This window comes from Capricornis sumatraensis, chromosome 19 (assembly GCF_032405125.1).
Source record: "Capricornis sumatraensis isolate serow.1 chromosome 19, serow.2, whole genome shotgun sequence".
Taxonomy (NCBI): domain Eukaryota; kingdom Metazoa; phylum Chordata; class Mammalia; order Artiodactyla; family Bovidae; genus Capricornis; species Capricornis sumatraensis.
In genome coordinates, this window is record NC_091087.1 from 28809643 (window position 1) to 28821327 (window position 11685).

General features: G+C 40.8%; 1 long non-coding RNA gene and 1 other non-coding gene across 2 annotated transcripts; both read left to right on the top strand.

The window, feature by feature from the left end:
* The first annotated feature begins 7701 nt into the window (after positions 1-7701).
* Positions 7702-11509, top strand: LOC138095374 (uncharacterized). The gene is made up of 4 exons (XR_011146308.1): positions 7702-7752; positions 8635-8789; positions 11248-11283; positions 11392-11509. It is a non-coding gene; the product is annotated as an uncharacterized lncRNA (long non-coding RNA).
* LOC138095622 (small Cajal body-specific RNA 15) lies at positions 10297-10423 on the top strand. The gene has a single exon (XR_011146372.1). It is a non-coding gene; the product is annotated as a small Cajal body-specific RNA 15 (non-coding RNA).
* Positions 11510-11685: the final 176 nt, after the last annotated feature.

Below are 11685 nucleotides of genomic sequence, written 5' to 3' on the forward strand. Positions count from 1 at the left end.
CGCAACCAGAGTCCCTGTGGCCTCCTGCCTGTGCCCCACAAGAGAAGCCCCTGCAATGAGAAGCTGGTGCAGGGCGAGAACAGCAATGACGGCTCAGCACAGCCAAAAATAAATGGATAAATATAAACAGAGAATCCTCCTTCCAATGCAAGGGATGGGGGTTTGATCCCTGGTGGGGGAACTAAGATCCCACATGCCTCAAGGCAACTAAGCCTGTGCTGCAACTAAGGCCTGACATAGCCAAAAATAAATAAATAAATAAAAATAGATTCATATTTAGAAGTTAGAAAAGAAGAATAAGAGTAGGAAGAAGAACTATCACAAAAACTAAAACAGAAAAATACTAGAAAAACAAACTCCAAAGCCAAGTCCTTGAAGAGTTCAAGAAAATAAATCCTTTGTGAGCCTGATTTAGAAAAAAAGAAAGAAAAAAATATGTAAGGTTAGGAATGAGAAAGGAAACAACCACGTGTGCAGAACAGATTTTTAAAATCATAAGAGAATTCTACGTCTAACATAATGACAACTAATTTAAAAAACCTTTTGGAAATGGATGACTTCCAAGCAAAGTATAAATTATAATTGACACCAAAAAAGTAGAAAAGATGAGTAATTCAATTATCACAGAAGAGAGCAGACACTTTATTTAAAATTCACATATAATAATGTTTCATACAATATAGTTTCACAATCAAGTTTTCTATTTAGTCTTAAAAGAGCAGATAATTCTAAAGTTACTTCAATTATTTCAGACCATAAAAAAATGAGCAATGCTCCCTATTTTAAGGGATCTCATACAATTTTAAATATCAACATGTGATTAATATAGTACCAAAAAATCCTACATGCCAATCTAATAAGAAATATATGCTAAATAAAATATCAATAAATTGCACATAGGAGTCTATCAAAAAATATACTTTGGCAAAATAGTTATTTGGACAGCCTATCAGTATTTTAATAGGCACAGTATCAAAAACTTTTGTCATAAAATTTTATCTTTAAAACACTGAATTTTTTCAATCCTGGAACATGAAAATCTTCATTTAATTAAACCTTTCATGTCTTTCAATAATATTCATATTACTGTAGATCTTTTGTTCACTGTATTCTGATGGATTCTTTTTTTCTATTTTATTACTGACAAATAACAAAATTTTAAGTTTTTATATAGTTAGCCACTTTGCTGAACCATTTAATTAGTTCTAATAGTTTGTCATTTAATTCTCCTGCATTTTTTAGAAAGAAAAATTACATCATCTGAAAATAATATTTTTGCTTCTTCCTTTCCCAATCTTGTCTTTTTCTTGTTTTGCTGCATTGGCTACAAAATCTAACACCATGTTAAACACTAGCAGTGAAACTGGCTATCTGTTTTTTCCTGACTTCAATGTCTCTAATGTTTCATCAGTATGCACAATGGTGCCTTTTATCAACTTGCTATTTATCCAATCCCATTTTGCTGAAAGTGTATTAAGTAGATACTAAATCATTTCAGAAAACATTTATCAGCTGAGGTGACATATAGTTTTTTTAAAACCTCGAAACTATATAAATGATTCGTAGCAACATATTTTCAAATATTAAATCAGTGCATAAATGCTTTCTTGTTCCAAATGGCTTATGGGATTAATTTGCAAATATTTTACTTTAGAAGACTGTATCTATGCAAGTTTGGTCTCTAGTGTTTTTTGTTGTTGTTTGTTTGCTTGCTTGTGCTATCAGGGGGATACTAACAATATAAAATAAGGCTAAACTACAATGAAGTATCACCTCACACAGATCAGAATGGCCATCAACAAAAAGTATGCTGGAGAGGGTGTGGAGAAAAGGGAACCCTCCTATCCTGTTGGTGGGAATGTAAATTTGATGTAACCACTATGGAGAACAGTCTGCAGGTTCCTTAAAAAACCTCAGAGTTACCATATGATCCAAAAATTCCACTCCTGGACATATACTCAGAAAAGACAAAAGCTCCAATTCTAAAAGATCCCTGTACCCCAGTGTTCACAGCAGCACAGTTTATAATAGTCAAGACACAGAAGCAACGTAAATGCCCGTGGGCACACGATGGAGAAAGAAGATGTGGAGAAAGAAGATAATATTCCATATATGCAATGCACTACGACTCAGCCATAAAACGAATGAAATAACACCATTTGCAGCAACATGGATAGACCCAGAGATTAAGAGAAGTCAGTCAGAGAAAGGCAAATGGCATACGATATCCTTTATATGTGGAATCTAAAAAAATGATACAAAACATTTTTATTTACAAAACAAAAATAGACACAGACATAGAAAGCATTTTTTATTTACAAAATAAAAATAGACACAGACATGTAAAACAAACTTATGGTTACCAAAGGGGAAGAGGGGGGATAAATTAGGACTATGGGATTAATACATACACATTACCATATATAAAATAGGTAAACAGCAAGAGGATACATAGGGAACTGAAGTACAGGAAACTACATTCAGTATCTTGTAATAACCTATAATGGAGAAGAATCTGAAAGAGAATATATATGAATCACTTTTCTGTACACCTGAAATACAACACTGTAAATCAACTATACTCCAATTTTAAAAAATAGTAAGTTGAACAACTCTCCTCCCCACCTCATATCACAGCACAATTTCCATGACAAAAAAAAAAAAAATCAACAAGTGAAAACCACATGGCCTGAAAGCAGCATTTCAGAAATAAAGGACGGCATGAGCAGGGACACCAGGAAGAAAAAGCACAGGGTTATTAGAGGCTGGGATTAATACTCCTTAAATTGGAGTAAGTAACACAACAGAAGTTTGGCTCAAGTTACTAATCAATCTTCAAAGCACAACCCCACATCCTGAAACATTTCAATTTATTCTTTTAACATACAGAGCAGACTCCAAACTCTTCAGCCTGCATTCAAGATCCCTCCTGCTTTAACCTAACTTCTTTTTACATTTCAATCAGTGCTTGTCAGTGCTGTCTGTTTGCCAAGCATGCTGTGAAGGTCTACAAATGACACATCCAAATTCTACCCACCCCTCACAATGTGTGTGTGTGTGTGTGTGTGTGTCTGTGTGTCTGTGTGTGTGTGCTAAGTCGTTTCGTTCGTGTCTGACTCTTTGTGACCCTATGGACTGTAGTCTGCAGGCTCCTTTGTCCATGAGGTTTTCCAGGCAAGAATACTGGAGTGGGTTGTCATGTCCTCCGCCAGGCGATCTTCCCGACCCAGGGATGAAACCTTGTGTCTCTTACATCTCCTGCACTGAAGTGAAGTCGCTCAGTCGTGCCCAACTCTTTGCGACCCCATGGATAGTAGCCTGCCCCAAGCTCCTCTGTCCATGGGATTTTCAAGGCAAGAGTACTGGAGTGGGTTGTCATTTCCTTCTCCAGGGAATCTCCCAACCCAGGGATCGAACCCAGGTCTCTCACATTGTAGACAGACGCTTTACCATCTGAACCACCAGTGAAGTCCTGGCGAGTGTGTTCTTGACCATTAGCGCCACCTGGGAAGCCCCAGTGTCCATGAAAACTTCTCAGATCCAACTAAAATATGTTTGAGTTCACTTGTACTACAGCTGTTGATTGTCAGTATTTGGCTTGCCTACTTCTTAGGCTCTTTGACAGCTATTCTGGGTTGCATAGTGTCAAATCCTCTCCCCGACTCCCATTCATGTCCTTCCTGGACCTTAGAATGCGACTTTATCTGGAATCAGTGCCATTGCAGATGTAGTAAGTTAAACTCAGGTCATACTGGAATAGGCTGGGCCCTACATCCCATCTTTTAAGAGAAGAAATATAATGGGAACAGAGTTAAGAGACTGGAGTAAGGAGTAGCTACAAGCATAGAACATCAAGGACTGTTGGACAGCACCAGAAACTGGGGAAGGGAATGGCAATCCACTTCAGTATTCTTGCCTTGAGAACCCCATGAAGAGTATGAAAAGACAGAAAGATATGACACTGAAAGACAAACTCCAGAGGTTGGTAGGTGCACAATATGCTACTGGAGAAGAGTTGAGAAATAGATCCAGAAAGAATGAAGAGATGGAGCCAAAGCAAAAACAACGCCTTGTTGTGGCTGTGACTGGTGATGGAAGTCTGATGCTATAAAGAATAATACTGCATAGGAACCTGGAATGTTAGGTCCATGAATCAAGGTAAATTGGAAGTGCTCAAACAGGAGATGGCAAGGGTGAACATCGACATTTTAGGAATCAGTGAACTAAAATAGACTGGAATGGACGAATTTAATTCAGATGACCATTATATCTACTACTGTGGGCAACAATCCCTTAGAAGAAATGGAGTAGTCTTCACAGTCAACAAAGGAGTTCAAAATGCATTACTTGGGTTCAGTCTCAATAACAACAAAATGATCTCTGTTTGTTTCCAAGGTAAACCATTCAGTATCACAGTTATCCAAGTCTATGCCCCAACTGCTAATGCCAAAGAAGTTGAAGTTGAAGAGTTCTATAAAGACCTACAAGACCTTCTAGAACTAACACCCAAAAGAGATGTCCTTTTTATCATAGGGGACTGGAATGCAAAAGCAGGAAGTCAAGAGATACCTGGAGTACAGGCAACTTTGGCCTTGGAGTACAAAATGAAGCAGGGCAAAGGCTAACAGAGTTTTGCTAAGAGAACGCACTGGTCATGGCAAACGCCCTCTTCCAACAACACAAGAGATGACTCTACAAATGGACATCACCAAATGGTCAATACTGAAATCAGATTGATTATATTCTTTGCAGCCAAAGATGGAGAAACTCTATGCAGTCAGCAAAAACAAGACGAGGACATGACTGTGGCTCTGATCATGAACTCCTTATTGCCAAATTCAGACTTAAATTGAAGAAAGTAGTGGAAACCAGTAGACCATTCAGGTATGACCTAAATCAAATCCCTTACGATCATACAGTGGAAGTGACAAATAGATTCAAGGGATTCGATCTGATAGACAGAGTGCCTGAAGAACTATGGGTGCAGGTTTGTGATACTATACATGAGGCAGTGATCAAAACCATTCCCATGAAAAAGAAATGCAAAAAGGCAAAATGGTTGTCTGAGGAGGCCTTACAAATAGCTGAGAAAAGAAGAGAAACAAAAGGCGAGGGAAAAAGGAAAGATATATTCATCTGAATAAAGAGTTTCAAAGAATAGCAAGAAGGGATTTAAAAAAGCCAACGCAAAGATATAGAGGAAAACAAAGAATGGGAAAGACTAGAGATCTCTTCAAGAAAATTAGAAATACCAAGGGAACATTTCATGCAAAGATGGGCTCAATAAAGGACAGCAATGGTAGGGACCTAACAGAAGCAGAAGATATTAAGAACAGGTGGCAAGAATACACAGAAGAACTATACAAAAAAGATCTTCGTGACCCAGAGTGATAGTGTGATCACTCACCTAGAGCCAGACATCCTGGAACGTGAAGTCAGATTGGCCTTAGGAAGCATCAATATGAACAAAACTAGCAGAGGTGATGGAATTCCAGCTGAGCTCTTTCAAATCCTAAAAGATGCTGTGGCTAAAGTGCTGCACTCAGTATGGCAGCAAATTTGGAAAACGCAGCAGTAGCCACAGGACTGAAGAAGGTCAGTTTTCATTCCAATCCCAAAGAAAGGCCATACCAAAGAATGTTCAAACTACTGCACAACTGCACTCATCTCACACACCAGCAAAGTAATGCTCAAAATGCTCCGACCTATGCTTCAACAGTACATGAACCATGAACTTCCACATGTTCAAGCTGGATTTAGAAAAGGCAAAGGAACCAGAGATCAAATTGCCAACATCTGATGGATCATAAAAAAAGCAAGAGAATTCCAAAAAACCATCTACTTCTGCTTTATTGATTACACCAAAGTCTTTGAGTGGATCACAACAAACTGTGGAAAATTCTTCAAGAGATGGGAATACCAGACCACCTTACCTGCCTCCTGAGAAATCTGTATGCAGGTCAAGAAGCATCAGTTAGAACCGTACATGCAACAACGGACTGGTTCCAAGTTGGGAAAGGAATACCACAAGGCTGTAAACTGTCATCCTGCTTATTTAACTTATATACAGAGCACATCATGTGAAATGTCCGGCTGCATGAAGCACAAGCTGGAATCAAGATTGCCAGGAGAAATATCAATAACCTCAGATATGCAGATGACACCACTCTTTGGGCAGAAAGTGAAGAGCAACTAAAGAGCCTCCTGATTAAGTGAAAAAGGAGAGCAAAAAAGCTGGCTTAAAACTCAACATTCAAAAAACAAAGATCATGGCATTCAGTCCCATCACTTCATGGCAAATACATGTGGAAACAATGGAAACAGTGGCAGACTTTATTTTCTTGGGCTCCAAAATAAAAGCAGATGGATACTTCAGCCATGAAATTAAAAGACGCTTGCTCCTTGGACGAAAAGGTATGACCAACCTAGACGGTATATTAAAAAGCAGAGACATTACTTTGCCAACAAAGGTTGGGCTAGTCAAAGCTACGGTTCTTCCAGTAGTCATGTAAGGATGTGATAGCTGGACCATAAAGAAAGCTGAGCCTCGAAGAATTGCTGCTTTTGAACTGTGGTGTTGGAGAAGACTCTTGAGAGTCCCTTGGACTGCAAGGAGATCAAACCAGTCAATCCTAAAGGATATCAGTCTTGAATATTCATTGGAAGGACTGGTGCTGCAGCTCCGATACTTTTGCCACCTAATGCAAAGAACTGACTCACTGTCAAAGACCCTGATGCTGGGAGACATTGAACGTGGCAGAAGGGGACGACAGAGGAGATGGTTGCATGGCATCACCACCGACTCAATGGACATGAGTTTGAGTAAGCTATGGTAGTTGGTGATGGACAGGGAGGCCTGGCGTGCTGCAGTCCATGGGGTCGCAAAGAGTCAGACACGACTGAGCGACTGTACTGAACTGACCCAGAAACTACCAAGAGGCAAGTGGGGAGGGGGTTTACCCAGTGTCTCAGAGGAAACATGATCTTGTTGACACCTTTAGTCTTTCTGGCTTCCAGCCTCCAGAACTGTGAGAAAAGGAATATGTTGCTTTAAGCCACCCAATATGTGTTATTTCTTTATGACAGCCCTAGGAAACTAAGACAACAGTAACTTTAACTTCTAATTTACGTTCCCGGCCCCAAGAGTGCCTTTACCCACAGACCGCTCCAGTACTACGTAGGCGCTCAATCCCGTCGCTGGTAAAGCAATGAGTTGAGCTTCAGCAGTCCTACTGGCCAAGAATTACCAGGCATTTATGAACTAACTGCTGCGAGATGCACAGCCAACACTCAGCATTACTGAGGCAAGATATGGGACCACACGGAAAGCCGAAACACAGTGAGAAACTAAATACAGCATGGGGCAAGTGGAGCAAAGCGAGAAACACGGAGGACCCCTGTTGGAGAAGGGGGTTATTTTCTGAGAAGATGGCGTCTCCAAGTCGCTCTCCCAAACCCCGCTCAATGGCTCCCAGGCTTCTCCCCACGGCCGTGGACCCAGCAACTACCCACCGTCCAGCGTTCCTCCGGTCTGTACTACCCAGCGGAGACCATACCTCCTACAGTATCACAAGCTTAATTCTCCGCGCCTGCGCACGGCGCCTCTACGCGACGCACCGCCTCACGCTGTCGCGTGGGGTGGGACTTCCTCCGGGAGCCCCGGAAACCGGGAGGAGCTCTTTTCTGCAGGAAGGAGAAGGGAGTTGCCACCGACATCGGACACCGGGAAGTAGGCTCCTTGTGTTGCGTAAGGTAAGGCTGATCTCTGGCCACTCGGCGGGGCGGATGACTGCAGCTACCTTGTAGGTAGGCTGTCTGTAGCATCGCCTTCAAGGGATGCGGCAGGGAACCGGAGTTAGAGATGAGGGGTCGGTGTATCTGTCGCCGGGTCAGGCCACCAGCGACCGAGGTCTCGTTACTAACTCATTGTCCTCAGCTCTTTCGACCTTGTCTGAAAAACGAGCTTGATAGCTCACGGAAAAGTCGTGAGGATAGATACGGAAGGGAGAAATCCACACCCAGAATGAAGTTTACGAAAAGACTTAAGTAGGTGTAATTTCACGGGGGCGAGATCTGTGTTGCGTAAGTTATGTAACGTGAAAGTCTATACGAACCCTGCCTTTCTGAGTCGATGATTCCTTCCCGGTAGCAGCGCCTGTTGCATTAATTTGAAAAAGTACACTCACAGATGGTCATTTTTAAGCTTCCCGAATTGGTCATCATTTGGTATTAGAGGTGGAACAGGATCGTCTAGGTCATACCCCTCCTTTCATCTTAGATTGAAGCATAGTCTCTGAGGGGAGACCGACTGAAAGTAACACAGGTTGTTAGTGAGACAAACTAGAAGTGAGGTTTCATTTCCAACCCAGAATTCTTTCCTCCACACCGTGCTGTCTCTTTGGATTGCTAAACAAGTCTTTGGGAGAAAAAGTGAGCAGGAATGAAGAGGGAGGTGGTGTACATTTAGGTGCAATATGAATCCATCCAAGGTATACTGGGACAGAAGAAAGGTTGAGAATCCCTCTCCCTGTTCCTGCCTGTATGCAGAAATTTAAAACCCACTTTCTAATAAAGAGGCTTGTAATTTTGGAAGACAATTTGATGTCTCTCCCTTTTTTTTTTTTTTTTCTTCAGGTATATGAGCACTTTGAAAGCAGAACACCGTTGTTTCCATGATTTGATCATTCAGAAATTAAGAAGGCACAGTTCTTGCCTTTGATTGACTAACAGTCCAGCGGAGTAGACATAGGTCATGGTGGCAGTATAGCCACTTAAGTATTCTGAAGGAGGTGAGTGTGTGGCACTTAAATCAGCCTGAGAGAGGGAGAAATTAGGCAGTGCTTCTTAGAAGTGACTTTTATACAGGCATTTATACAGGTGGACAAGGAATGGGGGTGGGGGTGGGGGTGGTCATTCCAGATTTCCAGGAATCTGTGGCTGAATTATAAATTGTACAGAAGACACTGTCAGGTGTTTTCCCCAGAGCATTAGCCTTATTTTTGGATCTTGCTTCTCATGTTTTCCTTCTCTCACTGCTCCCTCCCCCTTAACTGAATGGGTAGAAATCCTTCTGAGTGGCAGAATAATAGGATGGTTTTACCAAGAAGTAATGTATGTACTCAGTAAATCCATGTGTAAAAACTAAGTTCCTGCTTTGTTTAAATGCATAGCTAGGAAACCTCAATTTGTTTGTTGGCTTCTTTCTCAGTGAGTGGATTATATTCTTGTCTCCAGTTCAGTCTTTTTGAATATAAGGACATTTAGTTCATTTCAGTCGCTCAGTCGTGTCCGACTCTTTGCGACCCCATGAATCACAGCACGCCAGGCCTCCCTGTCCATCACCAACTCCTGGAGTTCACTCAAAGTCATGTCCATCAAGTCGGTGATGCCATCCAGCCATCTCATCCTCTGTCGTCCCCTTCTCCTGCCCCCAGTCCCTCCCAGCATCAGGGTCTTTTCCAATGAGTCAACTCTTCGCATGAGGTGGCCAAAGTATTAGAGTTTCATCTTTAGCATCAGTCCTTCCAGTGAACACCCAAGACTGATCTTTAGGATGGACTGGTTGGACCTCCTTGCAGTCCAAGGGACTGTCAAGAGTCTTCTCCAACACCAAAGTTCAAAAGTATCAATTCTTCGGCTTTCAAAGAAGAGATCCCCACATTTAAGTTTAGGAATGAGCACAGGGGAGACAGCAAGATTAGAATCCAAGTTCATACTACGAAAACATTTTTGTTGGCTCTGTCTGGGTGACTGCATGTTGTTTTAATCAGCTGCAAGCTGTTAAATTGAATTTGCATAGCTCACATAAATGCCAGTTTAATTCCACCAGGATTTGAGTGAGGTGGAAATAGAGCAAAAAAACCCTGAATCTGTCAAACTGGAGAAAATGAAGAAAAAGGCAATCAATTAGTAAGTTGGGCTTAATGTTTTTTTCTGGGATTGGGGAATTGCAGAAAAGAAGCTCTGTAGTAGTAAGACGTGAACTGTTTAGTAGCATTTCTAAAATATTTGGGAGCATTTTACTGACTTGGGGCATAGTTGTGCCCTGCTCATGGTTAATGCTCCTTGTAAGAGACTTCCCAATTGACAGAAAAGATCCTGACTGATGGACTCTTTCCAAATCACAAAGTGTTATCTTGCATTTAGGTTCATTAGCTGTTGGTTGCTGTGAAGGAAGCATATGTAAGAGTTCAAATCTCTTAAAGCTTTAAGTTATAAAAGCAATCAATGACCATTCCCTCAGTGTCTTGACATGCTAGAAGACAGTGTTCTAAAAGCTGGACTTGTCATGCTCTTCTGGAGACTAACAAAATAGAGTCCTTGAAGTCAAGCTGACTCTGCTTTTAGCCTCCTAAATGAAAAGGTAGATAGAACAGGTCTTGTGTGCAAAATGAATTCAAGACCTACTTATCTACCAACAGCAATGATAACAGTTTGCATCATCTTCCTGTAGAAAATAGGAGTAGTAAATACAGAGATGAGTGAGGGTGAAGAGAGACTTAGTGAGCCTATGAGACTCTTACTCTTTAATTGATAGGAGAGTGATTGGAAATTGGAGAGGTTGGTTAGGAAAGCGGAGGAGAGGACCTTCCTGTAGTGCAGGCTTCAGAGCGTCAAGGAAGTCTCCAGATGGCTGAACTTCCCTGGATGGAGACCAGTATAGTGTTGTTTACAGAATGCTGCGTCATGGTGAATCATGCTGGGGGCAGGTGTCAGTGTGTGAGCCGTGTAAGGTTTTCACATGTGCTGGAAGATGGAAAGAGCAGACTGATGACCAAGCACAAGCTTCAGAAATATTTTATTGGATGTGTACAAGTGCTTGCAAACTGCTGTTTGAATCAACAGGAAGTCAGTTATTAAACATAATACTTCTCCAAAGAAAAGGCGATTCAGTTTTACTAGAAACCGGTGTCATTTTATATCCCAAGTCTCTAACCAACTTTGCAATCTCATCTAACAAGGGTGCCTTAGGTTCTGAGTATTCTAAATCTCTGAACCCTTGTTAGTCTACACCAGGATTCTATGGCGGTTTACATATTCCTTTTCCCCTTTGTTAAGGTGGGGAGGCCAAAGCTTATGTTAATTGCTCAGGAGTTATTTGGTGATATAGGTAAAGAGTTATATAGGTAAAGCTAAGAAAAGAACAGATTTTTATACTTTTTGTCTTAATTGCCCATTATAAAGGATGGTGGCTACAGTGGTCTGATTTTTTTTTTTTAAATCTTTTTCTGTTTTGTTTTTTAACAGATTTATCAGCAGGTTGCAGGTGAACATGGCCTTGAGGTAAATCCTGCCCCTTGTTGAAATGTAGTTTCAGTAGATAGTTCTTGGCATTTTAAGGAATTAGAATATTTTACAGAAAACAAAAGTTTTGTTTTGGTTCTTTTCTAGACTTTTTTTTTCCTTGTAGAAGATGAGAAACATGTTGAAGTTTCTTTATGCTGAGTAATTGTGATACTTGAAGTTGGTCATCTGCCTTGTTTAAGTGGATTTTAAATGTCAAAAGCTAATTGTAGACCATTTTTTCTTGATCAAAATAAAATCTTATTAAAACCTTATATGTGCCTAGTTTTTATCCATTTTATCTTATATGTGAAATAAAGCCTGAAAGAACCCTGCATTCAAACTTACTTGATCTGTGAGGTCCAACTTCCTACTTGGTAGTTTTTTAGTAGCTGAGACCAT